The sequence below is a fragment of the Anomaloglossus baeobatrachus genome, chromosome 4 (genome assembly GCF_048569485.1).
Source record: "Anomaloglossus baeobatrachus isolate aAnoBae1 chromosome 4, aAnoBae1.hap1, whole genome shotgun sequence".
NCBI classification, from domain to species: domain Eukaryota; kingdom Metazoa; phylum Chordata; class Amphibia; order Anura; family Aromobatidae; genus Anomaloglossus; species Anomaloglossus baeobatrachus.
In genome coordinates, this window is record NC_134356.1 from 497,467,299 (window position 1) to 497,490,111 (window position 22,813).

A 22,813-nucleotide genomic window follows, 5' to 3' on the forward strand; every position below is an offset into this window, starting at 1 on the left:
CCACGTATAGGATGCCACTAGGTACACTGAGTGTTTGCTAGTATAATGGCTTGGTTAGAATGAGTTGTAGTGTGCAATGCAGGCAGATGTGCTCTGCTAATGTCTTTGCACTAGTGGGACTATAGCAAAGTCCAATAGCCACGTATAGGATGCCACTAGGTACACTGAGTGTTTGCTAGTATAATGGCTTAGTTAAAATGAGTTTGAGTGTGCAATGCCGGCAGACGCGCTATGCAAATGTCTTTGCACTAGTGGGACTATAGCAAAGTCCAATAGCCACGTATAGGATGCCACTAGGTACACTGAGTGTTTGCTAGTATAATGGCTTGGTTTTAATGAGTTGGAGTGTGCAATGCAGGCAGACGCGCTCTGCAAATGTCTTTGCACTAGTGGGACTATAGCAAAGTCCAATAGCCACGTATAGGATGCCACTAGGTACACTGAGTGTTTGCTAGTATAATGGCTTGGTTAGAATGAGTTGTAGTGTGCAATGCAGGCAGACGCGCTCTGCAAATGTCTTTGCACTAGTGGGACTATAGCAAAGTCCAATAGCCACGTATAGGATGCCACTAGGTACACTGAGTGTTTGCTAGTATAATGGCTTGGTTAGAATGAGTTGTAGTGTGCAATGCAGGCAGACGCGCTCTGCAAATGTCTTTGCACTAGTGGGACTATAGCAAAGTCCAATAGCCACGTATAGGATGCCACTAGGTACACTGAGTGTTTGCTAGTATAATGGCTTGGTTAGAATGAGTTGTAGTGTGCAATGCAGGCAGACGCGCTCTGCAAATGTCTTTGCACTAGTGGGACTATAGCAAAGTCCAATAGCCACGTATAGGATGCCACTAGGTACACTGAGTGTTTGCTAGTATAATGGCTTGGTTAGAATGAGTTGTAGTGTGCAATGCAGGCAGACGCGCTCTGCAAATGTCTTTGCACTAGTGGGACTATAGCAAAGTCCAATAGCCACGTATAGGATGCCACTAGGTACACTGAGTGTTTGCTAGTATAATGGCTTAGTTATCAGTTGGAGTGTGCAGAGGACAAGAGGGTACAGTGGCAGGATTGTGGTGCTCTGGGTAGAGGAATGGAAGCCTGCCTTTCTATTCCCTCCTAATGGTGAAATGCAGGTAGGAAATCCCTGACCTGGGCTACACAGACGCTGTTGCTGTTTGCAGGACCTGTCACCTATGGCTCTCTGACCCTGCCGGTTGGAGCCCTTAAAAGGACTGCTATAAAGTGCTCTCCCTAAGCTGTCTAACGCTGTGTATGCAGCGCATACAGCTGTATCGGCTATAGGACTCAGGAAGACGGAGCTGCGACAGTGATGTCTGACACCAAAGACGCAGAAGGCAGATAATGGCGTCCGTGAAGAAAATGTCCGGTTTTATAATGCAGGGACATGTGACATGCAGATCCTATCACACATGCCGTTGCTTCTCTGGCTCAAAGTCCACTTAGCTGTGTGTGTGTCTGGGATTGGCTGACATGCTGGCCCGCCCCACAAGACGCGCGCGCTTAGGGAAGGAAGACAAGAAAAAAAAAAAAAAAAAATGGCGATCGCCATTATAGAAACAGCAGTGATCTGAAGGCGCTGTTCACGCACACTATACACTGAAATGTGATAATAGTTTGATTCACAGAGTGACTTACACTATTACAGCAGAAACCAAGCTATGATTTAGCTGTTTTTTGGCTGCTAGAACCGTTCTCGAACGTTTCTAGAACTACCGAGCTTTTGCAAAAAGCTCGAGTTCTAGTTCGATCTAGAACATGCCCCAAAATCACTCGAGCCGCGAACTGGAGAACCACGAACCACGAACCGCGCTCAACTCTACTAATGACCACCAATTGATCAAAATTCAAAAAAACAGAACCCTGTGCCCTGTGGTTTTCTGTGGTGGTCATGTGTTTAGCTAGAATGTGATTACTGTAGAGAAGAAAACAAACACCTCTTTGAAACTCCAGATTGATGCCACTGGAGTGATATAGATACTTCATTTTGTTTGTTATTCTATTATTATCCCAAAGCCTTTTGCTAAATTTTGCTGATCGTAGGAAATTCCCTTGACTTGTCAGATGGCTCGCTAAAGTATTAACTTAGCTGAAACACAGTGCTATTATACAAATGATGAGTGGTCTTCTAATAGTAGGTGTGTTAGAAGGGTGGACTACATTAACAGTATAGCACCTAAGTAGAGGTGAGAGGTTCCATGGAGGTTTGGTTCCCCAGTAGCCAAGGAGCCGAGTCTCCACTGGCTCGAATTTGAACCGAACCCCGGAGCAAGTAACTGATTGGCAGTTTAAGTCTCTGCCTACAAACACCCAATTTTTAAAACAATTTTTTGGGTTTCATACTACATGTAATTGTGCTGATGTTACCCCCATTGTTAGCCGTTCAAACACTGCAAGCGACTCGCACAGGGCTGAGCACCAAGCGTACCTGAGCACAGCATTGCTCGCATGAGTGAATTTCGCACATAAAGCATCCGAACCCCAAACCCAAACCTTGATTTTTTTAAGTTGGTGTTTGGCTCCAAAATTGAACATTAGGTTTTCTCATTTCTACACCTAAGTTAATAGACTATTGTTTGGCCTTGCTTTACTTAATTGCTGCATCATAAAGCTTCAAATATATCCTCCTTTTAAGACTTTGTGTTATTTTGAAGTTTATGTGCATCTTTTTCCTTTTAGCATCTAGAATGAAACATTGAGAAACTTATCCAAAATCTCCTCCAATTTTGTGTACATAGTTCCTACACAGTGCTGTGTATCTCTATAGATAGAAATCAGACTATATGTAAAGTGGCTTCTTTATTGAAGAAAAAAAAATAATGCATGACAGTAATACAGGATGGCTACAAAAATATAGATATAATTTAAGGTACATGAACATCATAGAATGGAAGTTCCCCATTAGAGAGGAAAGAATCTTTGAGCTGTCATGCAGCAATGTAAGAAATGTGCTCCAGTCAGGGACCAGATTATATTTCTAATGTAATCAAAGCCATTTTTGTGATATTAATTATGATGATTTTACAAACTACCCTTGGCCAAAATGTTTTCTTGTCCAAGCTCTGTCCACTTTCACAAAGTAGAATAACCTGGCGTAAAAAGGCAAAAAGTTGCAAAATTGAAAAACTTCATTTTAAACAGTTTTGCTCCAATGTTCCGGCAAAACCTTTTTGATTAACCACAACCAATGTCTTATTTATAGACCTACTAATTTAAAAATGTATTTTGTCTAAATGTTGTGAGTTTTATTTGAATAGGCAGTTTTGTTTTATATTTCCTCCATGTTCTGACATTGCTGTCATTAAGAGAGTTAAAAAAAATAAGGAAATTGGATGGAAAAAAAAAGTTAACAGTTAGCAGAACATGCAGGAATTAATCCTTGGCAAAACAAATAGAAATGACTTTAATGTTAAAAATGTGCACTAAAAGAATTCCTTGTCTCATACAAGATGGGGCATAATGAGTCATTAGGATGTCATTGATTTTGTCCACATAGTGACTCATTTCCATTCTATCAACACTGAATGGAAAGGTCACAAAAATGAATAACATAGTTTAATTAATCAACTAGTATGAATGTAGTACCCTAATTCTATCTTAAAACCCCATTATAATAGCCCTGTTCAATTACAGTTTACACGCCTTTGTTGGTTCTCCATGGTCATGACATCTTAGATATAGATCCATGTGTTCTTGATTTAAGTTTTTTATAACTATATAGATGCTTGAAATGGTGTAAAGTCTGCTGCCAGTATATACAGTATATGATAGACACCTTGGAAAGTCTGCAAATATTGGCTAATAATAAAGCAGTGAAGATATTGTACTGCCCCCGTGCCAGCAGCCGAGCCGCTTGGATCCGGAGATGCAGTGGCTCGAGGGGTCTCTGGACCCGGGGGTTCGCGCGGACACTCGAATTTGAAAAAGGGGGTATATACAGCAGCGTTAGAAGTTTGTGACGCCACCCATGGTGCAAGGTAATGTGGAATACCACCGCTGCTGTTGGTGGGGGAGCCCGGTGGCAGTGTTGTAGCAGCAGGATGTTTTAACCCCTCCGTTGGCAGGGGGGCCCGTTGGTGTTGGTGACAGGGTGACGTTGGGGAGAGAAAAAGGTCTTTTTCAGAATACTCACTCAGTCCAAGAATATTAACACCAACAGCTTGTAAACCAGAATTCTGAGCACCGCTGCACCAGGGAGGGAGCACGTGTGGATCCGTGACCTTGGTGTTGCTGTTAGCCTGTGGCCTTTTCTGTGGCACCTTCTCACTATTGGACCCTCAAGTTTGGAACTATTCGGGTCCCACTCACCTGTATGGCTAACGGAGTGAGCTTTCTCTCAGGGTCACGCATATGATTTCTTTGGACTGTAGTTTGGGAGATCCCTATCCCATCGGTGCACTAGTACCCCAATTTTGGAGTGGGTTGGGGATGAATCTTGAAATTTAAATTACCGGGACGCGTGAAGCTACTTCCTGGCCTAGGGTCCATGTATCCCGTCGTGCCCCGAGATGGCTCAAGGCCGCCGGCTGCCCTCCTCGGCAGTCTGTGCCCCTTGACACGATACCCTGCGACCAAGGTTCCAGCTCCTACCAGGCCCAGACCAACGTCTGCCACCTAGTAGACTTCAGGAGCCCTGCCCCAGACCAGTGACCTCTCCCTCTCAGAGAGTCACCTTCCACCTCCTTTTCCTTCCACTCCTTTTCACTTCTCCTGTCACTTTCTCACTTTCCCTACCATCCCTCCATGTGGGCGACCCTATTCCCTTCAGGCCCTCCAATGGTGTGTCTGGTGGGTATGGTGCAAAGTGTTACTAGGGTTTTGACTGGCTAAGCTGTTAGCAACACCAAAGGACCAGGATCCGTAACCAAGGAGGAGTGGATACTGTGCAGAAGGGCAGATTGCACAATACCCTGTGACGACCTGATAGGCCAGGGCGTCACAATATAGTGGATTTATAAACCAGTGATTTCCAAGCCTGAGGCAAATTCTCAAACCATGTTGCCTGCTAAATAAGGACCATAAAAAGAATCTTAGGCATAGGAATGTCAAATAATTACTTTCTAAAGAGAGATGCTTTCCATAAAAAAGGAAAAATACAGCATTTTTCCAGATTAAAAGTACCAACTTATAGAACCTTTCATAGACTATCTATACATCTTTCAAAGTCATGAACTCTGTCAGATCCTAATGTGCTCCTTAAAATGGTGAGGGACTATGACTAGCTCAAAAATAGCAACAAGAAGAGGAGATAAAAACTCCCCCAAAAATGTATTATAAAATGTACTCACAGCAAAAAAGGGCAACCAGTCCAGTTAGCCCAGGCCAACACATTTAATGCACAAACAGGATGCAGACAAGCCTCTCAACATGATGGACACTTCACAGGTGCAAGGTAAATTGCACTCTAGTGGCGCGCATAGGGCACTGTTCACACTTATATGCGCATGGTGTCCAGCCAGCAACCTATTACCACGCCCTTACTATTAGATTAGGCGGGTTATTCGGACACAACTCACTGCAGCACGTAATGGACAGAAATTCCACTATGCACGGCCGTATTAAGAGGCCCGGCTGCACCCCGCATAATCAAAGTGCAAAGAAATACATATAAAATATATGTGAGGTATTAGTTTGTAAATTGGCCAATGTACGTAAGCCCACAATCCTTATCACGGATCCTCACGCTTGCGGGTCCCTACACTAATAAATATTAAAAATAGCAACAAGAAGAGGAGATATTTATCAGTGTAGGGACCCGCAAGCGTGAGGATCCATGATGAGGATTGTGGGCTTACGTACATTGACCAATTTACAAACTAATACCTCACATATATTTTATATGTATTTTTTTGCACTTTGATTATGCGGGGTGCAGCCGGGCCTCTTAATACGGCCGTGCATAGTGGAATTTCTGTCCCTTACGTGCTGCAGTGAGTTGTGTCCAAGTAACCCGCCTAATCTAATAGTAAGGGCGTGGTAATAGTTTGCTGGCTAGACACCATGCGCATATAAGTGTGAACAGTGCCCTATGCGCGCCACTAGTGTGCAATTTACCTTGCACCTGTGAAGTGTCCATCATGTTGAGAGGCTTGTCTGCATCCTGTTTGTGCATTAGATGTGTTGGCCTGGGCTAACTGGACTGGTTGCCCTTTTTTGCTGTGAGTACATTTTATAATACATTTTTGGGGGAGTTTTTATCTCCTATTCTTGTTGCTATTTTTGATATTTATCAGTGTAGGGACCCGCAGGCATGAGGATCCGTGATGAGGATTGTGGGCTTACGTACATTGGCCAATTTACAAACTAATACCTCACATATATTTTATATGTATTTTTTTGCACTTTGATTATGCGGGGTCCAGCCGGGCCTCTTAATACGGCCGTGCATAGTGGAATTTCTGTCCCTTACGTGCTGCAGTGAGTTGTGTCCGAGTAACCCGCCTAATCTAATAGTAAGGGCGTGGTAATAGGTTGCTGGCTGGACACCATGCGCATACAAGTGTGAACAGTGCCCTATGCACGCCACTAGTGTGCAATTTACCTTGCACCTGTGAAGTGTCCATCATGTTGAGAGGCTTGTCTGCATCCTGTTTGTGCATTAAATGTGTTGGCCTGGGCTAACTGGACTGGTTGCCCTTTTTTGCTGTGAGTACTATGACTAGCTCCAAGTTAAAATGGGAAGGCATTGAGGCTACTCCACAATAAGCTGACAAAATGAAAAGCAACAAATTGGGTCCTCAATATAATATTCCCATAATGTTATATTTTATAGATAGGTAATAGTGAGTTTGTAAAGAGCTAAAATTAAACCATTTATTTTTTTTTAAGATCTAAATATATTTGATAACTAAATGCATTATATTTAAAGGGGCATTGTCATGTTTGAGAGATACTAGGGGTCACTAGGGGTCCTAACACTGTGGGACCCATTGATCCTGAGAACCGAGACTCTGTAGATCCCCAGCTGAGGTTGATCATTCGCACTGCCACTTCATTTATTCTAATGGCAGTGCTGAAGATCAGCTGAGCGCAGTACCTGGCAATCTCCACACCTCCCATTGAAATTTAATAAATTGGTAAAGCGAATGATTGTCTACGGCTCTTTACACATGGTGCTCTTATTAATTTTCATTCTTGATATCAATAGAGGCCACTTTGATTGGACCAACAGCAATCGCAAAGTTTTCCCTTATCTATTGGATAGGAGATAACGTTTAAACTTAAAGTGTAACTTATTTTTATTTTAATTTTATAAATTAATAGTGCATATGAAAATAAGAAAAACCTTGGCTGGCAATCAAAATACAGGAAGCTCATTCATTTTTTTTAAATTATTTAAAAAAATAATTAAATAAAAAAATGTGTGGGCTCCTGCCGTATCTTGATCGCCAGTCAGCTAAAACCAGGCAGCTGGGGCTTGGATTCTCAGCATTGTAAGGCCCAAGCATTCTTAGCCCCCTACAATAAAAGCCGCAGTGTGCAGCCGCCCCTGGAAATGGTGTATTGTTTCTTAGCGCCATTTCCAGGTGCTTTACCCAGCTCATCCAGTGGCCCTGATGGCGGGCTGGGTAATAAAGGGGTTTTACCAGCTTTGTATTCTCAGCTCGTACAAAGCCCAAAATTCATGGTGTCACATTAGACATGGCCATTAGGAATTTCTAGTAAACGGTAAAAATAAAAACCACACAGGATTTTTTTTTATTAAAAATAAAGCAAAAAACATTTAGAGACTCCATCTTTATTATAAAAAATCCTTAGTCTGACGTACTTCACAGGTAGAGGAATCTCAGCTCTGCTTCGTCGCTCTGTACAGACAAGCGTCTATACAGAGCGAGAGGCAGGGAGAGCAATGTCAGCTCTGCTTCATCACTCTGTACAGGCAAGTGTCCCTACAGAGCAAGAAGTAGGCTAACACTGAGGGCATGATTCCACTTGCGTATGATTCGTGTGAATCTCGCATTGCATCCCACCGCACGGCGCACACTCGCCTGACAGCAGCACCTCATCTGCATGGAAATACATGCAGCCAACCCGCTTCTGTCAGGAGATTGTGCACTGTGTTGGGTGATACCGATGTGAGACTCGCACAGTGACAGTCAAAGTGCAATCAAGACCATGAGCCATGCACTTGGGTGAACCCTGACGTCACTGTGAACACAGCCGAAAATAGATGAAGACTGCAGTGCAGTGAATACCCCCGGACGTTAATGATCAGATGCGGAAGCAGAAGCAGCCGGGAGACAGAGTCTGCAGGGTACGTCGCGGGACCTGTAAGTATAATCATAATATTTTTTTAATAATGTGCTTGGTTTTACAGCCCCTGGACCAGAACTGGACCCAAACTGTAACATGAGCTTCCCAAAAAAGTTTGTATTCGGGATAATGTGCACAAATTTGGGCCCTACATTAATCGTTGAAATAAAAAGCTTACAGTTGTACATCAATATTATAGCGGTCTTTACCTGAACAGTAATGTCCTGCCGATCCAATATGCAAACAAACTGCAGCCCAGATTTTTTCAAGTGAAAAGTCCCTGCTGCTTTTACAGTATCTGCACATCAGCACTCAAAATTGATGCAGATCTGACCTCTTGAAGTGCTACCGATCTTAAGTATTGGCATATCCTTGCAATATGAATGGAAAGCAGATAATGTGAAGTATTTATCACAGAAAAAGAGATATATAAGTCCATAGTACATAATTTTTCTAAAGTGAAATAGCGTTAAAGGTTTGGAGTTACTTTCTTCAGTGTAGATGTACTAGTAGTATAGTTCTTATCCTGCCTTACTTCCTTTCTTTTCTCATCCCTTATCTTCTTGGATTACTTATCTTCATCTATTTATTTTTTTTTCCTAGAAAAATAATATGAACAATTGCGTAACTAGAGTCCGATCGGTCTACATCATTATGTAGTAAGATCTGCCATCCTGTGCTAATGTCCCCCATCCTCAATTACTTCATGCTAATTATGTCCCCCATCCTAGAATATTTGTCCCTATCCAGGGAAATATATTCCCCATCCTGGTATATTCGTTCCCATCCTGAAGCTGAAGCTCCAATTTGGCAAGTGACAGCCTCAAAATCTTAATAATTTAGATATGATCTGCAAAGAGGAGTGGACAAAAATTCCTTCAAACATGTGCGCAAACCTCATCATCAACTACAAAAAATGTCTGCCTGCTGTGCTTACGAAGAAGGGTTTTGCCACCAAGTATTAGATATTGTTTGCAGAGAGATCAATACTGATTTCTCTGTGCAAAATGCAAATAAATTTATATACTTATACTGTACAATGTGATTGTCTGGATTTTATTTTGAATATGCTATCTCTCACTTTTAAAATTAACCTACCCTTAGAAGTATAAAATGTTCACGTCTTTGTCATTGGGCAAACTTACAAAATCAACAAGGGATCAATTAATTATTCCCTTCACTGTATATCCTTATCCTGGTATATATGTCCCCTCCTGGACCCATCCAGGTGTATATGTCCCCATCCTGATATATATGTCCCCATCTTGGTATATATGTCCCTCATCCTAGTATCTATTTCCACTTCCTGGCAAATATGTCCCCCATAATGGTACATATATCCCTCATTATGGTTTATTTGTCCCTATCCTGGGCCCCTTCCTGGTATACACTGTTTTTGTTCTGTCTCTAACGCATTAAAAAAAAACTGTATTCACCTCTCTCCACTCCCATGTTGCTTGGAGTCCTCTGTAGCCATCAAGCAGTGGCCAGCAGCAAACATTGGAGTGTGCGCCATGGTGCATGATGTCACTGTCATGTGCCCCTAGTCACAGTACTGATGACATCAGCTCCCAGTCGGCAGCTTGTATTGTAGGGTGGGAACCTGTCAGGTCTCTGTGCTACAATCCATTTCAGCTGGATGTGCGTTCTCACATGCATATCCAGCTGAATGACGAACTGGGGTCGCGACCTCTGCGACCTTGATCGTTACACCCCAAATATAAACCCTGGCATCCTTATTAGTGATGATCGAATACCTCAAATATTCAGCTTCGCGAATATCTGACAAATAGGTCGCCGCTATGCAAATACTTAATGCACAATGTAAGTTTATGGGAATCCTGAATAGCTCCGAATAGTTGTTATTCGGGTTTCCCATTAACTTACATTGGGCATCGAATATTTGCGACTAGTCGAATAGCGGCGACCTATTCGGCAAATATTCGCGAAGCCAAATATTTGAGGTATTCGATCATCCCTAAATCTTATCCATCATGTGTTCAGTTATTTTTTTTTTACCATATTACCTTTATTTCTTTTCCCCACATCATATTTCTTTACTTTATAGTATTGCTATCTTTATACACTGTGAACCTTCTTTTTATTTTGTTTCTCTTCTTAAATATATACAAGAAATATATTTTACCATCTTCAAAAAGTAATCGGAAGAATGACATCTACACAAATGAGCATGCTTAGTCAATGAAATTACTAGACTAGTCTAAAGCCCGGGAGAATGTCTGACTTAAATATTAAAAAATCAGATACACAACACTAGTTTCTGAGGTCATTCTACAGCTGCAGAATAAATAAAATACACATATTTCTAAAGCTTCCATTCAACCTTTTCAACTTCCCACACTACTTCCTGCTGCCTGCAGAAAACGCTGGATATGTGTTTTATTAATTCATATGTCAGTGCTGCTGGTTTTAATCGACACTATCTTTTTTGCTTAGAATATTGGCAGTACTGGGAGAACCACAGAAAGTGCTAAGAACGCTAATTGCAGCTTTGTCAGCGAGATGTCTTACAAGTGCACCAGCCAAACAAATTTTCAAACTATGAACTCTGCATATCTCGTTACATGACATTCAAAATGAGAGAAGCCCTGGTGACAATTTAATGATAGGGAACATCAATCAAAAGGAATCATGGGACTAGAATGGAAATGACAGATCTTCCACCGCATGTGATAGCCATGAATTTCATAATTAGAATTTAAGCCAAAGTACTGTTTTGGCATATTCTATCCTGGCAAGCACTGTTGACAGTCAAAGCTTTGGAAAACATGTAATTTCAACCGTATGTATGAGAAATACACAGTTTATAAACAGAGTATACTGTGTAAAAGCTTTATGAAAGAATGGAAGAAATGATGTAAAGTAAGAATGTTTGCAAAATTAGAGTTAATCGTTTATTTTTCTCAATTAGCAAAATACAAATTGAATGAACAAAGGAGAAATTTAAAGTGTAACCATTGTTTTAATTTGTGTTATATAAATCAATAATGCATGTGGTATTAAGTAACTTTATGATATATATACGGGCGGCACGGTGCCTCAGTGGTTAGCACTGCAGTCTTGCCGCGCTGGGGTCCTTGGTTCAATTCCCACCAAGGACACCATCTGCAAGGAGTTGGTATGTTCTCCCTGTGTTTGCGTGGGTTTCCTCCCACACTCCAAAAACATACAGTTAGGGACCTTACATTGTGAGCCCCAATGGGGACAGTATTGCCAATGTATGTGAAGTGCTATGGAATTAATAGCGCTATATAAATGAATAAATTATTATTAATATTATGATATATCTTGTCAGAGAAATGTACTACTTTCTGCTTTAGGACTGATCGTCCATTCTCAAAATTCTTAATTTCTGTATTCAGTGAAGACTTTCCCATTACTAAGATAGGAGATGGCAGATACTACTAATCAGATTCTATGGAGGGAGAGGAGCTACAGAGTTCCTCCTCCTTATTGATCTACATAGAATCTAATAAGTAGTAACTATCATCTCCTACTTCAGTAATCTAATAATGTGTCTTCGCTGAATACAAATTTTACTTAAATATTAAGAATTTTAGAATGATCTATCAGTCCAAGAGGAGAAAGAAGATTCCTCTGGTAAGATATATTAAAAAAAAAAATCTTATTTTAATGTGCACTACTTATTTATGAAATAAAAATTAAAATGACGGTTATGAATTAAATCAAATCAACATTTGATGTGACCACTCTCTTATGAAGCATCATTATTGTAGGCACACTTTCACAAAGTGAGAGATTTTGTAGGATTATAATCAGGTGTATAAATAACCATTAGATAATTATACCATTATAGATGCATTATACTAAATAGGTAGTTTTAAGCACAACAAAGTCAATAACTGAAACAGCAACAGCTGTGTAGGAGTCATAAAACCAGGTGAGAAACAGACAAACTCTTATTCAAACATGTGATTGTAGTTTATAAAACAAAAACTAATTGGGGAGCTCCTTTATCACTGATCATTTAACATGCCCTGATTTGCAGCCCAAATTCTTAACAAAAGAAATTAAAATGATACAATGATTAATGATACAAATCGTACTGTCTTTGGATATGGACATAGAGAGATTTGTATGTGTGTGTGTGTGTGTGTGTGTATTAGAGACATTAGCATTTTTTTGGTAAAAGAGCATCATTTTGGATATATCTATGGTTATCAAAAGGATCCCATGTTGGCTAGTTTACACCTGATTTCTCTGTGCTGCGTGAGCAAGGCTTTCCAGAGCATAGATCACACTTTACGTGTAACTGTTGTTCTAATTATTGTTTCATAAATCAATAGTACACATGAAAATAAGCAACTTTGTAATTTATCTTATCAGACAGATTTGCTGCTTTCTCTGCCAGAATTGATCAGTCATTAGAAATTCGATGATGATGGGCGGAGGGAAGGGCTAGAGGCAGAAGGAGACGCTAGAGGCAGAGGGAGACGCTAGAAGCAGAGCTCTGCCCTCCTCTTCCCTCTTCTATCTACATAGCATCTCATTGCTAACAACTCGCATCTCAGTAATGGAAAAGTCTTCACTGTTTACAGGTTTTACCTAAGACTTTAGATTTTTGATAATGACTGATTAATTATGGCAGATAAAGAAGCACATTTGTATGAAAAGATATAGTACAAAGTTGTATATTTTTATGTGTACTGCTGATTTTGCATGTTTTCCCACCTACTAAGAATGTAGAGGTCTGTAATTTTTATCGTAAGTACACCAAGTGTGACAGATGGAATTAAAAACATCGAGACTATCACATTTATGATTTTCAAATAATAAATTTGCATTTTAGCATGAAAAATGTGTTTTTTCATACAATAGAAAACAGAACTTAATATTTGGTACAGAAACCTTTGTTTGTACTTACAGGGGTCCGAAGTTTCCTGTAGTTCTTGTCCAAGTTTATACACACTGCAGCAGGGATTTTGGCCAACTCCTCCATACAGATCTTCTCCAGATCTTTCAGGTTTCGGGTCTGTCGCTGGACAACATTGAGTTTAAGCTCCCTCCAAAGATTTTCCATTTGGTTCAGGTCTGTAGACTGGATAGGCTACTGCAGGACCTTAGAATGCTTCTTACAGAACAACTCCTTAGTTGCCCTGGTGTGTTTTAGGTCATTGCTATGCTGGAAGACCTAGCCAGGACCCAGCTTCAATGGTCTTACTGAGGGAAGGAGGTTGTTGGCCAAAATCTTGCGATACATGACCCCATACATCTTCCCTTTAATACGGTGCAGTTGTCCTGTTCCCTTTGTAGAAAGTACCCCCATAATATGATGTTTCCACCACAATGCTTTACAGTTGGGATGTTTTTTCTGCGGTTGTACTCATCCTTCATCTTTCTCCAAACACAGCGAGTAAAGTTGATATAAAAAAGTTCTTTTTTTGGTTTCATTTGGCTCCCATGCCTCCTTTGGATCATCTAGATGGTCATTGTCAAACTTCAAATGGGCCTGGACATGTGCTAATGTGAGCTGGGGAACCTTGCATGCCCTACAGGACTTTAATCAATGACAGCATAGTGAGATACTAATGGTAATCTTTGAGACTGTGGTTTCCCTTCTCTTCAAGTCATTAATTAGGTCCTTCTATGAGTTCTGGGCTAATTACTGACCTTTCTAAGGTTCATCCTTACCCCATGAGGTAAGGTCTTGAATGGAGCGCAAGACCGAGTAAGACTGACAGTCATGTTCTGTTTCTTCCATTTTTTAATAATTGTAACAACAGTTGTTGCCTTTTCACTAAGCTGCTTGCCTATTGTCCTGTAGCCCATCCCAGTCTTGTGCAGTTCTACAATTTTGTCCCAGATGTCCTTGGTGGATAGTTTGGAGTGTGATTGAGTGTATGGACAGGTGTCTTTTATACAGGTAACGAGTTGAAACAGGTGCAATTAACACAGGTAATGAGTGTAGAGTAGGAGGGTTTCTTAAAGAAAAAGAAGAGGTCTGTGAGAGCCAGAATTCTTGCTATTTGGTAGGTGATCAAATACTTATTTCATGCAATAAAAGCAAATTCATTATTTAAAATCATACCATATTATTTTCTTGATTTTTTTTAATTCTGTCTGTCACGATTGAAGTTTACTGAAGCTAAAAATTACAGACCTCTCCATTCTTTGCAAAATTGGCAATGCATTAAATACTTATTTTCCCAAAAATATAAAAATGGCACGGATGCAGGCAAAACCTAGGTTTTATTCACTCCGGTAAACAGAAAAAAACAGTCTTACCTCAAAGTCCAGCTTGTCAAACTGCATATCATAGGTCCTCGACCTGCCAGTCTTTTCAGGTATGCTATTTCACAAAACCTGCTTCAGTTTTCCAGCCTAAGCACCCACCATACTGAGAAGTTCTGGCTGCCTATGTCCTACTCCTGCAGCTGTGCAAATCAGGCATTGCCCCAAAAAACAGAAATGCCACAGAAGCTCCAGGTCAAGGTTTGACCTTTTTCCTGATGATCTGCTGTGCAAAAGGCACTTACTGGGAGTAAAATATCTCCTATATACCACCATACCTTTCACTGTGTCACAATATATACAGTACATTAAATTCCATATGATATAATAGATATAATAATATATAAACCTGCATTGCATACTGATATTGCACCTGTTATGCCAGGTAACTGTTCAGCATTAGCTTTCATGTGTGTACATGAAGATTAAGATACTTTCCGGCCATTTAATACCTCCAGCCTACAATTTTCCCGTTTTCTCCTCTGCTGACCTTGTAGCTTAGTTTCAGTCCTGAACTAGTGGGTGGAGACCTGCTGCTATGATGTCTCCTCTGCACTGCACAAGGGTTGTAGCTTTAGTGGGTTCAGGAGATGAAGGTATAACCGAGCCTTTAACCTACAAGGCGCCAAAAGGTTTCTTTGGCCATTATGAAAAGAATACTACTATTATAAAATTGTGAGAATTAACCCTATTCAGAATTTTGCATTTTGGCCCTCAAACTTCAAATTACAACGCTGCACACACAAGGAGATGGCTTCCTGCACTTTTTTCTCTGTAGCACAGCCAGATTCAATAACAGCAGCCTGCAGTACTGAGCTGAGTGGCTGTGAATCCAGCAATGAAGTAAAACAATTTTTTTAGCTGCCTTCCTTTGTCATGCTTCTCATTGAGATGACTGCCTCCTCGTTACTATCTCTATTTTCATATGCTTTGTCAAAGCCAGATTTGAGATGATTTTGTTTTTCAGAGAGAGAAATAAGTGGCACAAATAATGGGGGAAAACACATTTGTTGAATAAGATATAATAAAAAAAAAATTATATTCACTTATATTATTGATTTATGCCAAGTTTGCTGTAACAACATTGACCATTTAAAAAGTGTGGAAGCTTTTCAGACAGAAAGTATAAAATAACCTGTCAAATCAAAATTGACAACTAATGTGAGAAGAAAAATAAAGATTTCATTATCTATTACACAGCATACAGCAAAATACAAGAGAGACTGCTAATGAGGAAAATCATTGCTAGGCACTGTGATAGAATCTCCTAATGGACGTTGTCAGGAGCTGATTGAGGTAAAATAGGTAAATCAATCTGACTAAATCTTAAGTTCACACAAATTTCAATGATTCTACACTAGAAATTAACAGAGTTAATCAGTTCGGACGTATTTAACATTTATTAAGGTTGAATTAATTTATGTCCAGGCTACGTAGTCAAGGAAGTTACAGTCACAAGTATGGAAATAAGATAACCATTCCATCTACTTTATACCACTGTAATTATCACTGCCACATAATGGTCCTAAAATGTGGGAAAACTGTGAATGTGGTGGGAAAGGCAGACAAAGCTGCAGCACAGCAAAAAGAGGCTTCAGCGAGCCTTGTAATGTTTCCTCAGCATAGCTTCCCAGTGACAGAAGGGGAAGGACAGAAGAGAGTGGGGTCACTGCAAGACAAGCAGCAGAGGTCAAAAGAGGGGGCCCAAGGGCTGCAGGATCCGCAGGTGGAGAAAGGGGTAGTGGAATGGGGCTATGAGCACTCATCCTGGCAATCCCTCTCACCACTGGAGGATGAGATACAACAGATACCACTGCAGTCAGAAGCCCTGGCTCAAAGATCCTAGAGATATGATGTATCCAAGCATTATTTCACTGGGGTGGGCTCACAGACATATGCACCTAGTCAAAACAGGGAGACATCACAACCGCACTGTCAGGTGGGGCATCTGACACAAACACCTTTTCAGGACATGGTCCAGCAGCATCCTACCACATGGCATAGAGAGCCTAACCTTGTGAATATTATGGCGGCCATTGGAGTTTGAAATACCTCCCTTTAGCCCTTCACTACAGAAGGCCGTAATGTTACATCCTATTTTTACGTGACTTAACGACCAGACATGTAACATTACTACCTTAAATTCATTTGATTGCTGTGGCCATAGTATTGAGATAGCTACTGGGTATCAATTCACTGGTAAGTATATAGGAATAGCAAAGTGAACAGAAAAGATTACGCCTAAAACGTAGCCTTTAATCTGATATAATTAAAAATCCAAAAAGGACCTAAAAAGGAAAAACAGACCAATAAAACAGCCAATATACTCAAACACAGTAGAGGACCAATTGGCTGATCACACAAATTGATATGTGGAGAGTGACATTCATAAATGTAGTTGTCAAAATGTACCGCAATAAATATCAGCAGTATAAATCATATAATGAATGATACATACTATGCAGCCACAAAAGACACCTGCCAAAACTGCAGCTGGCGGTGAGTAAATAATGGAAAAAGGAACGGTCTTACCCCATCTGCCGTGTCACCCTTTCCCTGTTAATCTGGAGCACTTATTGCCGGATGTTTTTGGTAACCATAATAGATGAGATCGCCTGGTCCTTTATCTGGATGACTCAGGGTCTCCACAGGTCCCAATTAAATGTCCAGCAGTCGTGCAGGATTCTCCCAACGCGTTTCTTTACATCATCAGGGGAGGATAAAGATCCAATATTCTGGTCACAATAGGACCCATGCAAAATGGCATAGATTACTGTTGAAAAGCATAGGCGCAAACCACATCAAATGAAGGGGGGGTCTATGTCAGTAATAAAAGCAGGCGGCCCGAACAAAGCGGCGGGTACAGCTTACCTCCATCAATACCAGGGAACTCCTGGGCAGAGTGCGCCTGTCATACCTCGCCGTCGGGTTTAAATGAACCGCTCGCTTGCGATGGCGTCTGACGTCACATCCGCATGCCGCAGTGAACCCACTTCCGGGTCACATGATCGCGGCCGCGATGTGCACGTCACAAAGGGGCGTAAGCAGTAGTCATGTGAACCATGACGTAGCAGGTAAATGACTACAACAAAATGGCCACGGTTGGTATCGTAAAGTCAGCGATAAAATACGGCCATTTAATTCAAAATAGCGGCCCATCAACATCAATATTGGGCCGAAAAAAGCCTGTAACATACATTACAGGCACCCAGATAGGTAGGAGGCTCATAAAAACAACAAGCAAAGAAAAAAACGATACAAAAGAAAATAAACCAGCAGGCGTATTTATTCAGGAGAGGGAGTGAGGAAGAAAAAAACACAGATTATATCCATCGCTTATATGATAGCAAGGGACCAGGCCATAAATATATATAGCGAAGGATCAGGAGAGGTCATTAAGGACTAGAGTTGAGCGCGGTTCGCGGTTCGAGGTTTGCTAAAAGCTCGATAGTTCTAGAAACGTTCGAGAACGGTTCTAGCAGCAAAAAGCAGGGCTTTTTACAGCTACAGTGTGCAGGAGCCATCGCTGGCAGCCTGCCACAAGCTGGTAACCAAGATAAACATCGGGTATCCAAGCAAAGCGCTTGGTTAGTAACCCGATGTTTATCTTAGTTACGTGCAGGAAGCCCACACTTCCCCGCTCAGCTCACTCCGCCCCCTCCTGCCCGCAGCATGTATACATACATATCCACACACACACACACTCTCACTCACGCACACCCCCCCCCCTCCCAGCTACAGTGTGCAGGAGCCATCGCTGGCAGCCTGCCACAAGCTGGTAACGAAGATAAACATCGGGTATACAAGCAAAGCGCTTGGTTAGTAACCCGATGTTTATCTTAGTTACGTGCAGGAAGCCCACACTTCCCGCTCAGCTCGCTCCGCCCCCTCCTGCCTGCAGCATGTATACATACATATACACACACACACACACTCTCACACACGCACTCCCCCTCCCCCCCCCCCGCTCGGCTTACCTGCGGTGATGAAGTCCCGCCATCCAGACCTCAGCGCTGTCACTGTCCTCCATGGCCGCCGCTTGTCACATCACCTCTCGCTTCCCACCCGAGACGTCACGGACCTCTCGCGATACTTGATGTGAAAGCGCCGGTCATTGACCTCAGTGACAGGGGCTGTCGGCAGTGCTGGAGATCAGCGCAGGTAATGTACCTCGCTGACAGCAGCACTTGTCATCCCCTGCAGTGACCTTGGCTGACCCATTGATGTTAGCTCAGGTCACTGCATTGCTCTCCCAGCCAATGGGGAACATTCTGCTCTTCATTGACTGGGACAGTGTGGATCGTCATGGCAACCCCTTGGATTACACCAGACCTGGATTTGTTTTTCATTCTAATAAATTGGTTAAAGAGGGAATGTTTTGGGGAGTGTTTTTTCAAATAAAAATGTGTTTGTCGTCTATTTTTTTTTATTACTGACTGGATTGGTGATGTCGGGTATCTGATAGACGCCTGATCTCACCAACCCCAGGGCTTGATGCCAGGTGACATTACACATCTGGTATTAACCCCATATATTACCCCGTTTGCCACCGCACCAGGGCGCGGGATGAGCTGGGGCGAAGCACCAGGATTGGCGCATCTAATGGATGCGCCACTTCTGGGGCGGCTGCGGCCTGCTATTTTTAGGCTGGGGAGATTCCAATAACCATGGACCTCCCTAGTCTGAGAATATCAGGCCCCAGCTGTCTGCTTTACCTTGGCTGGTGATCCAATTTTGGGGGACCCCTACGTGTTTTTTTTTTTAATTATTTATTTAATTTAAAATAACAGCGTGGGGTGCCCTCAGTTTTGGATTACCAGCCAAGGTGAGGTTGCCAGCTGTGGTCTGCAGGCTGCAGCCGTCTGCTTTACCCTAGCTGGCTACAAAACTAGGGGGAACCCTACGTCATTTTTTTTTCATTTTTTTGGCTAAATACAAAGCTAAGCACTCCTTAGTGCCACATGAAAGGTACCAAAGGGTGTTCCACTTTTTCTCCATTTTTTTCTCCACTTTTTCTCCATTTTTTTCTCCACTTATTCTCCACTTTTTCTCCTCTTATTCTCCACTTTTTCTCCACTTTTTCTCCTCTTATTCTCCACTTTTTCTCCACTTTTTCTCCACTTTTTCTCCACTTTTTCTCCATTTTTTTCTCCACTTTTTCTCCACTTTTTCTCCACTTTTTCTCCTCTTATGCTCCACTTTTTCTCCACTTTTTCTCCACTTTTTCTCCACTTTTTCTCCACTTTTTTCTCCACTTTTTCTCCTCTTATGCTCCACTTTTTCTCCACTTTTTTCTCCACTTTTTCTCCTCTTATGCTCCACTTTTTCTCCACTTTTTTCTCCACTTTTTTCTCCACTTTTTTCTCCACTTTTTTCTCCACTTTTTTCTCCACTTTTTCTCCACTTTTTCTCCTCTTATGCTCCACTTTTTCTCCACTTTTTTCTCCACTTTTTCTCCTCTTATGCTCCACTTTTTCTCCACTTTTTCTCCTCTTAATCTCCACTTTTTCTCCACTTTTTCTCCACTTTTTTCTCCACTTTTTCTCCTCTTATGCTCCACTTTTTCTCCACTTTTTCTCCTCTTATGCTCCACTTTTTCTCCACCTTTTCTCCTCTTATGCTCCACTTTTTCTCCACTTTTTCTCCTCTTAATCTCCACTTTTTCTCCTCTTATGCTCCACTTTTTCTCCACTTTTTCTCCACTTTTTTCTCCACTTTTTCTCCTCTTATGCTCCACTTTTTCTCCACTTTTTCTCCACTTTTTCTCCACTTTTTCTCCTCTTATGCTCCACTTTTTCTCCACTTTTTCTCCACTTTTTTCTCCACTTTTTCTCCTTTTATGCTCCACTTTTTCTCCACTTTTTCTCCACTTTTTCTCCTCTTATGCTCCACTTTTTCTCCACTTTTTCTCCTCTTATGCTCCACTTTTTCTCCACTTTTTCTCCTCTTAATCTCCACTTTTTGTCCTCTTATGCTCCACTTTTTCTCCACTTTTTCTCCACTTTTTCTCCACTTTTTCTCCTCTTATGCTCCACTTTTTCTCCACTTTTTCTCCACTTTTTTTCCTCTTATGCTCCACTTTTTCTCCACTTTTTCTCCACTTTTTCTCCTCTTATGCTCCACTTTTTTTCCACTTTTTCTCCTCTTATGCTCCACTTTTTCTCCACTTTTTCTCCACTTTTTTCTCCACTTTTTCTCCTCTTATGCTCCACTTTTTCTCCACTTTTTCTCCACTTTTTCTCCGTTCTTTTTCTATGGTCAGTCTACCCATTAGCTCTGCCATGCATACTGTAGCTCTACACCTACTGCACATGTTACTTTATGATTGACATCTCTTTCGTACCAGAGCTGTCTAAGCCTACTCTGACCCCATATTTGTCATTACTATATTGTCCTTGTACTGTATTATGACATTTGTATCATGTGTTTTATTTCTTGCTGTGTTGCAATTTTTTTGCTGCATCCCAATTGTACCTCTACATTGTTCGAGTTTATGTTATTGTTCTCTCACTTTTATGTGATACTGATTATTGTCATTTTTCATGATTACATGCAGATAAGTCCAATCTGACGAAGGCTCAGGCCGAAACGTCATTTGTAACTTGTTTTGGACAAAAACATATATGCTTATGAAAAAAAAATGTTCTTAATACGGACCAATAAAGAGTGATTTTGCATTACTATCCATTGGGACTTACTGACTTAGTCTGGGAGATTTAGAGTGCCGAGGTTACTCACTAATTTTATCTATTATTACCTCTGAGCACCTATATACCAGTGAGCAGAGCTTCCTCTACAGTAGTTCTCCTGATTAGGCATGCCTTTACCTCATGAGCAGGGCATTGCAGCTTTGGTAGCAACCATTACGACATGGACTCTGCTGCTGTGGACCCGGGGAGAGTGAGTGCAGATTCATTGCACCCACACTCCTCACATGAAGGGTCCGCACTCCTAGAAAATGGGGGATACGTTCCCTGAGTGTCTCCCCCCATATTCTAGACGGTCCAGAGTCGTCGTGGGACCCCTTTATTTTTTTTCTTACAATAAATTGGTGAAAGAGGAAATGTTTTGGGGACTGTTTTTTCAAATAAATTTCTTTTGTCGATTTTTTGTTTTTGTTAGTACTGACAGTTTATGATGTTGGGTATCTAATAGACGCCATGACATCACAAACTGCTGGGCTTGATCTCAGGTGACTTTACAGCTAGTATCAACCCGATTTATTACCCCGTTTGCCACTGCACCAGGGCACGGGATGAGCTGGGGTGAAGCGCCAGGATTGGCGCATCTAGTGGATGCGCCACGTCTGGGGTGCCTGCGGCCTGCTATTTTTAGGCTGTGAAGGCCCAATAACTATGGACCTTCCCACCCTGAGAATACCAGACCACAGCTGTCTGCTTTACCTTGGCTGGTGATCCAATTTGGGGGGGACCCTACTTTTATTGTGTAATTATTAATATTTATAAAATAATTATAAAAAAGAGCCTGAGGGGACCTCCACATTGGATCCCCAACCACGGTAAAGCTGCCAGCTGTGGTTTTCAGGCTACAGCCGTCTGCTTTACCCTAGCTGGCTATCAAAAATGGGGGGACCCAACGTAATTTTTTTTTTTTAACTATTTTTTAAATAGAAAAAATTAATGGGCTTCCCTGTATTTTGATTGACAACCAAGGTAACGGCAGGCAGATTGGGGTGGCAACCCATAGCTGTCTGCTTTATCTGCGCTGAGAATCAAAAATACCGCGGAGCGCTACGTCATTTTTTTAAAGATTTATTTTTACAGCACTGTGATGTCCAGCAATCAAAATACAGGGAAGCCCATTTTATTTTTAGTTATTTAAATAAATAATTAAAAAAAATATATATGGGCTCCCGCTGCATTTTTTGTATTGCTAGCTAAGGGTAATCCAAGCAGATACTGGCTGCTAACCCCCACTGCTTGGTGTTACCTTCACTGGCAATGGAAAATCCAGGGAAGCATTTTTTATTTTTTTTTGCCAAAAAACTACAAAAAAAGGACGTGAGCTTCGCCATATTTTTGTATGCTAGCCAGGTATAGCAGGCAGGTGCTGGAAGAGTTGGATACAGCGCCAGAAGATGGCGCTTCTATGAAAATGCCATTTTCTGAGGTGGCTGCAGACTGCAATTCGCAGCAGTGGGGCCCAGAAAGCTCAGGCCAACCGGTGGTGCGGATTCCAATCCCCAGCTGCCTAGTTGTACCTGGCTGGACACAAAAATGGGGCAAAGCCTACGTCATTTGTTTTCTAATTA